Here is a 10,052-nt window from a genome sequence, read left to right as displayed (position 1 = left end):
TTGGAGTTTGAGAGAAAGAGTGGAACTATTGACCTAAATCTGGTTGTCCGGACATAGGTATATAAAGCTATAGGCTTATATGAAATCATCTATAGAGATGGTGTTGAAAGAGAAAAGGAAAAGCAAATCTATATATAGAGAGAGTTGATTAATATTTGCATAGGCTGGGTGTTGGAACCAGAATTAGCCATAAATAAGCAAGAGGGATCTTACTGGAGCAAGAGAAAAGTTCTAAAACTGGATTGTGGTGATGATGGTTGCACAACTCTAAATTTACTAAAACTTATTGAATTGTATATTTAAAACGAATGAATTTATGGTATAAAAATTATACCTCAATAATCTTGTTTAAAAATAAATGAAAAGAAAAGGGCCAAGAACAGAGCCCTCTGGCACTCCAACATTTAGAGTCCAAACAGAGAAGGGGCCTGGAAAGGTGTTATGAGGACTTGAAATGGAACAGAAGAGTGTAGTGTCACAGAAGATGGGTGGAGAGAGTATTTCAAGGAGGATGTGGTCGACTATTTCAAAAGCCCTGAGTTTGTGGAAGAAAGATGAGGACAGAAGCAATGACCACTGGATTTGGTAAGATGAGGTCACGTTGACTTTGACAGGAGCAGTGCCCGTGAAGTGGGGCAGATGGAAGTACAATCAGGAACCAATGAGAAGGGAGTAAGAGATGAGGATATAGAAGCAGCAACTGCCGCAACTCAGAAAGATTTAGCTAGGAACAGGAGCTGAAAATGAGGCGATGGATGGAGAAGTTGAGGAAGATGTGGGCTTTTCCCTGTGTGTTTAAGTATTGAGTTTCTCTGATGCGTATGGAGGAAAGTCCTTGAATGGGGAGAGGCAACGGGCTCCAGAACACACAGTGGAATGGTTGGATAGATAGGAAATGGACAACTCATGCATTTTAATGGGAGGAGCATCAAGTTCCATTCCGAGGAACTTTATATTCTCCATAAAAAGTAAGAAGCAACATCATCTGGGGAAATGGCAGCAAGGAGGGTGGAGAATGTTTTAGAAGTTTCAGGAGCAAAGAGCTGGGAAACATGTCTTGGACTGTGGGAAAATGAACATGCAGTGGAAATGCAGTGCAATTGCCAGGCAGTGCCAAGGGCCCACTTGAGGTCTTGGCTCTAAGATTGCAACCTTCCTTTATGCAGCCTGTTTTATCCATCTATCTTTTATCCAGCACACGGTTGTTACCTTTCCAGTCTTTTTACCTATTTCTCTTTTCCAATTGTAATTGTTAGCACTTAAAACATGACTTTAAATCATAGTTGTGATATGGGGGCATTTTTAGCCCATTTCTGACTTTAAAGGGAATACTTTAGTGTTTCACCATTAAGCAGAAAGCTGGAGTTTTTATTTGGTATGCACAGACAGATAACAAGCACCCGTTCCCCACTCCCCAATTTATAGAGTTAAAAATATCCCTGTATTCCCATTTTATTAGGTCTCTAGAAATTAAGAAAAGTATATTGAATAGGTATTGGGTATTTTACAAATTCCTTTTGAACATCTGTGGAAAGAATTATCTGTCTTTGCTCCTTTGATCTTTTAATATGTTGAATTTTAACTTTAAATTTCTGCAGTCAGTTCCTTTTGATCATGTTACATTTTTCTATTAATGCACAACGGGGTTCTATTTCTATCATTTTATTTTGGAGTTTTAAATAGCATTCATAAGATATCGTTCTGTATTTTCTGTGTTATCATTTTCAGGTTCTGGTGTCAAAGTTATACTGGCTTTGTAAATACTGTTGGGCTGCCCTCCTTTTCTCTCCATGCTGTGGAACTATTTTAATAGCATTGGAAATCTTTCCTCTTTGTAAGTTTGATAGAAGTTGATTGAAGTTCCCTGTGGTTTTTAAAGGGTAGCTGTTTGACAATTTCTCAGTTTGTTTTGTAGTATTTGGTCTCTGTTTTTTCTGTCTCTTTTGGTGTCTGTTTTGGTCATTTATATTAATATATAATTTATTTTTAATAAACCTTTGATATTTATTTTAAAATAGTCCATTTCATTCAGCTTCCTCATAATATTTTAAAACTCTGTTTATATTTGTATGTGTATATTTTTTCTCACTTCTAAATTCATTTAAAAATTATATTAGTGAGTGAATTTATTTCATTGTTGTTTTTCCAGAGTTCAATCCTTATTTACTGGCTCTGTCTGTGTTTTTCTAATTCGTTGTTGTCTCCTTTCGTCTTTATTTCTTTCATATTTTTTCAGTTGGTTTACTTTTGTTTTCTTCTAAATTTTTTTTTTTAAGGCATGCTTTTTTTTGGTGAGGAAAATTGGCTCTAAGCTAACTTGTGTTGCCAATCTTCCTCTTTTTTTCTTTTCCTCCCCAAAGCCCCAGTACATAGTTATATATCCTAGTTGCAGGTCCTTCTAGTTCTTCTATGTGGGACACCACCTCAGCATGGCTCCATGAGTGGTGCTAGGTCCATGCCCAGAATCTGAACCGGTGAACCCTGGGCCACCAAAGCAGAGTGTGTGAACTTCACCACTACCCCACCGGGCCAGCCCCTAAAATGTCTTGATTTGAAAGCTTAACTCTTGATTAATAATAAAAATGTTTAAAGTTATGGGTTTTCCTCAGGGTTTAGAAGTTTCCCACAGATTTGGATACATTATGATTTTATTAATGTTATTTTCTAAATCAGTTACAATTTTTTATTTGAAAATTTTCTTGACCAAATTGAGAGACGGTTTCAAAATTTTTTGGTGACAGGACACTTTGTTTTTTATTTTTATTAATTTTCAAAGGTAAGTTAAAGTCTCCTACTATAATTATATTTCTGCCCACTTCTCATTGCATTTTTTGAAGTTGTTGCCTTATGAATTTATATGCTATGATATTTGCTGTTTATTTATGCTAATTAGATCTTCATTGTGGACTGTACCATTGTTTTGACATAGTGACCATCTTTACGTATTTTTTTCTCTACCAAAGTGGCAGACTTTCCCCAGTTATTACATATCACAGTATATATTCTAAACCTCCTCCCGTTTTGAGCCTGTCCATCATTAAAACAACCCACATCCCATAATAAATAGTCAGATGAATTCATAACTTCTACATCTTGATCCATAGCTTCAATTACACTGTTAGAGTGCCAGATGTCTCTAGATCCTTTCTTAGCATAAAGAAAAACGTTGAATGTGGGGAATGTATTCTCCATAAAACCAACCAATCAAACATACAAACTTATAACTTGGACAACAGAGGGAGCTAGGGAACAGAAAGCTGCTAGGCCCTAGAATTGTTCTGAAAGAATCACCTGGGATGCTGGTAAAAAATGCAGGATCCTAGACTCTGCTCCCAGAGATGCTGAATCTCTAGATTTGGAGGGTCGGGTAGGGGCAGAAATTGGAATTTCAAATTAGTTCTCCAAGTGATGTTGCTGAACATGGTCTGTGGACCTCCCTTTAAAAAATGCTGACTTAGTGGCTGGCCCTGTGGCTGAGTGGTTAAGTTCGTGCACTCTGTTTTGGTGGCTGGGGGTTTCGCCAGTTCGAATCCTGGGCACAGACATGGCACTGCTCATCAAGCCATGCTGAGGCAGCATCCCACATGCCACAACTGGAAGGACCCACAACTAAAAATACACAACTATGTACTGGGGGGCTTTGCAGAGAAAAAGGAAAAAGAAAATCTTAAAAAAAAAATGCTGACTTAGGCATTATTCACAAGGTGGAAGCAACCCAAGTGCCCATCCACTGATGATTAGATAAAGAAGATGTGGTGTATATATACAATGGAATACTACTCAGCCATAAAAAAGACAAAATCATCCCATTTGCAGCAACATGGATGAAACTTGAGCGTATTATTTAAGTGAAATAATCCAGACAGAAAAAGACAAACACCATATGATTTCACTTATATGTGGAAGATAAACAAACACACGGACAAAGAGACCAGACTAGTGTTTACCAGAGAAGAAAGGGGTTAGGGGTGGGCGTAAGAGGTAAAGGGACACATATATATGGCGACTGACAAATAATAATGTACGACTGAAATTTCCACAATGTTATAAACTATTATGACATAAAAAAAAACAAAGAAAAAACACTGACAGGGAAAAGACTCTGGCTAAGAAACAAACACAGAAATCTGAAGAAGCATAAAAATCATCTGTCTTAGGCTGTTCGCCCACTTTGAATGGCAGGCCTCCCAAGGGGGTTTGAGCTATAATCCAGGATCCTTTTCCCATGGGTTCCACAGTCTCACAGGACATCTCTGCATGCAGCTAGTAGGGGAACAATGCTTTTTGCTACTCATGCTTTGATTCCAGCTCTTCTCTTGCCCTCTACAAACATTTAGCATCCTTTCTTTTCTCAGTTCAGTCTCTGAGATAACACTTACCTTTCTCTGCATCTTGCCGTTGAACTCTACCTCTAATGCGGAGCAAGGAAACACACTGATCCATCATCTCCTCAGAAATGAAACACTCACATAGCTAAAGCGTATTAACTATTTTCAGAAAACTTGAGCTGATATTGGCTATTTCCACATAACAAATTAGCTTCATGCGGACATTTCCTTTTTTTCTTCCCGAGAGAGACTCTCAGTTTACTAGGCTGACAGGAGTTGCTGTCTTTTCTCCTCTCCCTCTTCCCCGACTTGTCTTGCCCCTTGGATTAGTTTCCTGGGGCTGCCGTAACAAAATATTACGAACTGGGTGACTTTAACAGCAGAAATTTATTGTCTTATGCGCTGGAGGCTAGAAGTCAAATATTGAGGCTACTTAATTACGGTTGGTTCCTTCTGGGGCTGTGTTCCATGCCTCTCACCGAGCTTCTGGTGATTTCCTAGGAATCTCCGGCGTTCCTTGCCTTGTAGATGCAGCACTCTGATCTCTGCCTTTATCTTCACATGGCCTTCTCCCTGTGAGTGTGTGTCTCTCTGTCTAAATTTCCTCTTTTTAGAAGTCATATTCGTTAGGTCCCACCCTAATGGCCTCATCTTAACTTGATCGTCTGTAAAGACTCTATTTTCAAATAAGGCACATTCACAAGTCCTGGGGGTTAAGACTCCAGCATCTTTTGGGGGGATATAGTTCAACCTATAATCCCCCTCCCCCTTCTCCTTCTGGCGCACAACTATTGCGTCCAGCTGCTATTGCTGCTTTGCATCTCTTCCCTCTTCCTTTGACTATTTGATTTTGGTTCTTATGCGTTAGCACTTCTTTCACAGGGTCAGTTATTTACTTTCTAAATATTATTAGAACAGTAAAATCTATTCATTGTGGATTTATGAAAACAATAAACTATAAGGAAGAAAACAAAAGTTACCCATAACACCATCAACAAGTGCATAAGAGATAACAGTATCATAAATGAACAGTATTTCTCTGAATCTAAGACATCGTTGATTTTAGATGGATTCTAATTTCAAAATGTGAAAATATATGTCTTAAAATCAATGAAACATAGTACATATGTGTACATACATACGTACATAATTAGAATCACAAAATTCCATGAAAATCTCCCAAATTCCAAAATATATACAATTTTTTGTATTCCTACTGATTTTTCTAAGCATTAGCTTATTTTCATAAGATGTTATTTGTATTTTAAAACTTACGTTAATAACTGCATTTCTTATAGTGTAATAAACACCTGTGTTTTTCCAATGTTTTCCTATTTTGAATTACACTGAAATGAACATTGCTTTATAAAAATCTTATGCAATTTTGGATTCTGGAACTGCAACTACTGAATCAAAGAGTGTGATTTGTTTTCTTTCTTTCTTTATTTGGTGAGGGAGATTGGCCCTGAGCTAACATCTGTTGCCAATCTTCCTCTTTTTGCTTAAGGAAGATTGGCCCTGAGCTAACATTTGTGCCAATTTTTCCTCCATTTCATATGTGGATTGCCGCCACAGCATGGCTTGATGAGCAGTGTAGGTCTGTGCCTGGGATGCGAACCTGTGAACCCAGGCTGCCGAAGTGGAGCACACCAAACTTAACCACTATGCCACCAGGGTGGCCCAGGGTATGAATTTTTAAAATGCTCTTCAGAATATTGTCAAATTGTTTTTTAGGAAACTTCTGTCAATTTTTATCACCACTGGCTATATATAAAACCCCAGTTAAAAGCATATAATTTTCACACCTTAATATTTTCTTCCCTCCCTCCCTTCCTTCCTTTCTTTCTTCCTTCCTTTCTTTCTTTCTTTCTCCCTCCTTCTTCCTTTCTTTCTTCTTTTTTCCTATCTCTGTCTCCTTCTCTCTCTCTCTTTCTTTCTTGCTAATTTGATATACTGAAAATAGTATTCCATTGTTTTTTTAGGTATTCCTTCAATTGTTGGTAGTTATAAAAGCTTTATTTCAAATTTCTGGTTTCTCAACTATTTATATTTCTTCTTTGGTGAATTGTTTGCTAATATTGTTTACCTTTTCTACAGGGTTTAAACATTTTTCATAGTAATTGTTTGACCTCTTTAAATATTAAATCTTTATTTTACTCATTGCAAATACTTTTTCTAGTTTGCCATTTGTTTAAATTGTGTTGATGATACTTTTGACGTGCTAAAGTATTGAATTCTTACATTGTCATTATATCCATTTTTTTTCTTTCAACCTTTTTAATTTGGAGAATGGTTAGTCAGCTATTTACCAGAGCTCCAGTAAGGCTCATTGAAAGGAGGCTAAAATCTGACAATTAAATGAAAGCACTTTCTAAGGGTAATACATAGCATTTTCTGAAAGCCTTCCCTTGTCAGGCCACGTGACAAGGGCTTTGCCATCCTCACAGCAAGCGTGAAAGTGTCGGTTCACAACCTTGGGAATTTCGTGGGTGAAATCTGAAACTTGCAGCCTTACAGGGAGGGAAAGTAGAGACCAAAGAAAGAGGCAAGCCACTCCAGATAGGTAGGTGGCAGTTTACCAAGCAAGGGAACTTACACATGAGGCTTGGTGCCACAAAGATGAGGAGATCTCCACACCTCCTGCCAGAATCTTAAAAGTTTATCTAGAGGCCTTAACTGGGTTCAGTCATGTATACCTTCCAGATGGTCTTAACAATACATTGTTCTCTCAGGGCTACGTCCTTGAAAATGGTTCCCACTGTGGGAACGGTGGGCAGGACATACATTCTAAGGACAGGGGAGGTGTGAGAAGCCTCTGAAGGTTCCCCGGGTCCAGTTTGAGGGTCGATCAGAGGTCACATCCTCTCGATGACCTCCTCCAACAGAAAGGGAGCTGTTATCTCCAATGTACAGATGAAGAAAGAAGAGTTGGAAGTTAATAGATTTTCTCAGGACACAGACTATTAAGGGCCAGAGTTAAATCTAAGATTTCCTGAGTATAAAGCTGGTATTTTTAACCATTCTGCCATATCTCTGTTAAATGGCATGTGTGAGCTGAAGGTTTAAAGTAATGACAATTTTTAAAAGTATTGTCTTGATATTTAAATTAGCAAAGAATAATTTTGTTTTCTATCATGCATTTATTTAACAGATATTTATTGGGATCCGAACTTCACTGAGCACTGTGGTTGGTAGATGTTGGTGATACAGGGATAAATACAACACATTCACTTGGCGGAAGTATTTCAGAGTGAGGCAAATGAAATCGGATGAACTAATGATTAGCTAACGTGTGGTGCACACGAAGTGCTCAGAAAAGAGAGGAGCGGGCTCTGTGTGTGCATGTGAGACATTCTTCCCTTATTCTCTGAAAACCTAAGCCACTCTTAAGCAAACCTACCCCAGAACTTGGAGTTACCTTCTTCACATGATCACAAATCTTTGTAGGGTGCTTCTTATCTTCACATAAACTATCTTTGCTCTCCGCTGTCTCTGTTCTCAATAGCAACTCACTCTACTGAGCAATAAATTTGCTGTGTGCCTTTTGGGCAGAAACAGAACAGGTGGTTTGGAGGAGAAGATGTTTCTCGTGTTCCCAAATGGACCTTTATAAGGTCAATCTATGTTGGCTCCAATGGTGGAGTTAAAGGGATACTGCCCTTTTTAGGACATGTTTACCCTTTGTTCCTCTACTTGAGTTACATATATATTTCCTACGAGGCTCCAGTGACGGACTGGCAAACTGACTTCCTATTAGTTAAAATGTTTTATTTTTTGACGACTTTGTATAATCTTCTGTGCCATCACAGACTTAGAAATGACCTTAAAGACCCATTAATCTAATCATTTGTCAACTCTCCAACTCTCCAGAGAGGGATGTGGTGTAGGGATTAAGGGCACAAGGGTAGATTTGACTCCTGATCCCATCATATGCCATCTGTGGGTCTCTGGGAAATCTCCTTGCCTATAAAATGGGATGATAAAAATAGTGCTTGACTCATAGGATTTTGGGGGGCTGGACTCAATAAATAATGTAAATAACATGTATTATCCTAGACAACTGATCTTTTGACATTCAGTTAACAAATATTTATTGAGCATCCCCTACACACCCAGATGAGTTTTAGTGCTAGTGATATAGCAGTGAATGATGATAATAACAACATAAGAAAACGGGGAGAGACCCTGTCTTCCTAGAGCTTCCATGAGAGTGGAAGAAACAGACAACACTCAAATAAACATAAATCTATGATATAATTTCAGATGGTGATAAATTCTCTGAAAAAAATAAGGGAGATAAAGGGAAAGAAAGAAGAGGTGCTATTAGATGACGTCAGGGAGATCTCTGAACAGGTGACACTTGAGCAGAGATCTGAATAAAGTAAGAGGGTGAAACGTGGCTTTCTGAGAAGAGTGTAGCTTGTGAGTAGTTGTGGAGGGGAGATGGTGAAGAGAAGAGAGGAAAATACTTGGTTTTTCCATTTTATGTTTCCTATTGAATTGTACTTCTTTGAGTACAACTGTGCTTTTAGACTGGACCTCACGGGGGCTAGTTTTCCGCGGGTTGTATTTGTTGAAGAGCGGATTGGGCTGCGTGACCCTTGCAGAAGAGGGGAGGTTTGATTTCAGCTCTCCTTGTGCACGGGTCCCTGTCACTCACTCAAGCAGGATCTGCACAGTTTGGGAGCCCAGAATCTGAACCTGCACAGTAACTCAGCTGAGCTATGTGGCGGGTAACAAAGATCTCTGTTTCGCTTGGCAAGTGGCTGCCAAGACCGAGACACATTAGAGGTAATAAACAATGTACTGGGTAAAAGTGACTTCCCACAACAGGTAAGGACATATTATAGGCAGAAATTCTTTCCTTTCTCTTTCACCATAGGTCTTTCTGATTTTAAAAGTTAAGGAAATGTTGATTAAGTGCTTTTTGTGTTCAAGCCACTTTATACATGAGTCTCATTTAATCCTCACAATAGTCCCAAGAGGTCGGATTTGTATCCTTATTTTACAAATGAGGAAAGAAGGCTCAGAGTGGTTAAGTAATTTGTCCTAGATCACACAGATAGTAAGCAGCAGAACCCGCATCTGAGATCCAGATCACTGTGATTCCAAAGCCTGAGTTTCCACTCACAGAACCTTGCCTCCCTCAGGCAGGGAGTTTTAGTCATATTAGCCAGTAGACATTTTCCTCTGAACTTTAAATAACTTCTCCTAAAGGAGGTTCCTCACATGTGTTCAAGGCACTTTATACATGCGTCTCATTTAATCCTCTATTGTGGATTGAAGAGGGAATTAAGAACGTTTGATAGGCAGCTGTTTTATAAGTTGATTTTTTTTAATGATTGGCACCTGAGATTGGCCAATCTTCTTTCTTTTTTTATTACTATTTTTTATTCTTCTCCCCAAAGCCCCCCAGTACATAGTTGTATATTCTAGCTGTGAGCACGTCTGGTTGTGCTATGTGGGACGCCGCCCCAGCGTGGCCTGATGAGTGGTGCCATGTCCGAAGCCAGGATCTGAACCGGTGAAACCCTGGGCTGCCAAACCAGAGCACGCTAACTTAACCACTTGGCCATGGAGCTGGCACCCTATAAGTTGATTTTGAGGTAAGTTCATAACATTGAAGGGAAGTGCAATGCAATAATAACTCTCACACAACAGAGAAGTCCTCTTTTGAAAGCTCGGACTGACCCTGTTTGATAAGCTTTCGCGCGTGCTGTTTCT

This window comes from Equus quagga, chromosome 1 (genome assembly GCF_021613505.1).
Source record: "Equus quagga isolate Etosha38 chromosome 1, UCLA_HA_Equagga_1.0, whole genome shotgun sequence".
Taxonomy (NCBI): Eukaryota; Metazoa; Chordata; class Mammalia; order Perissodactyla; family Equidae; genus Equus; species Equus quagga.
Note: the sequence above shows the minus strand (reverse complement) of the source record.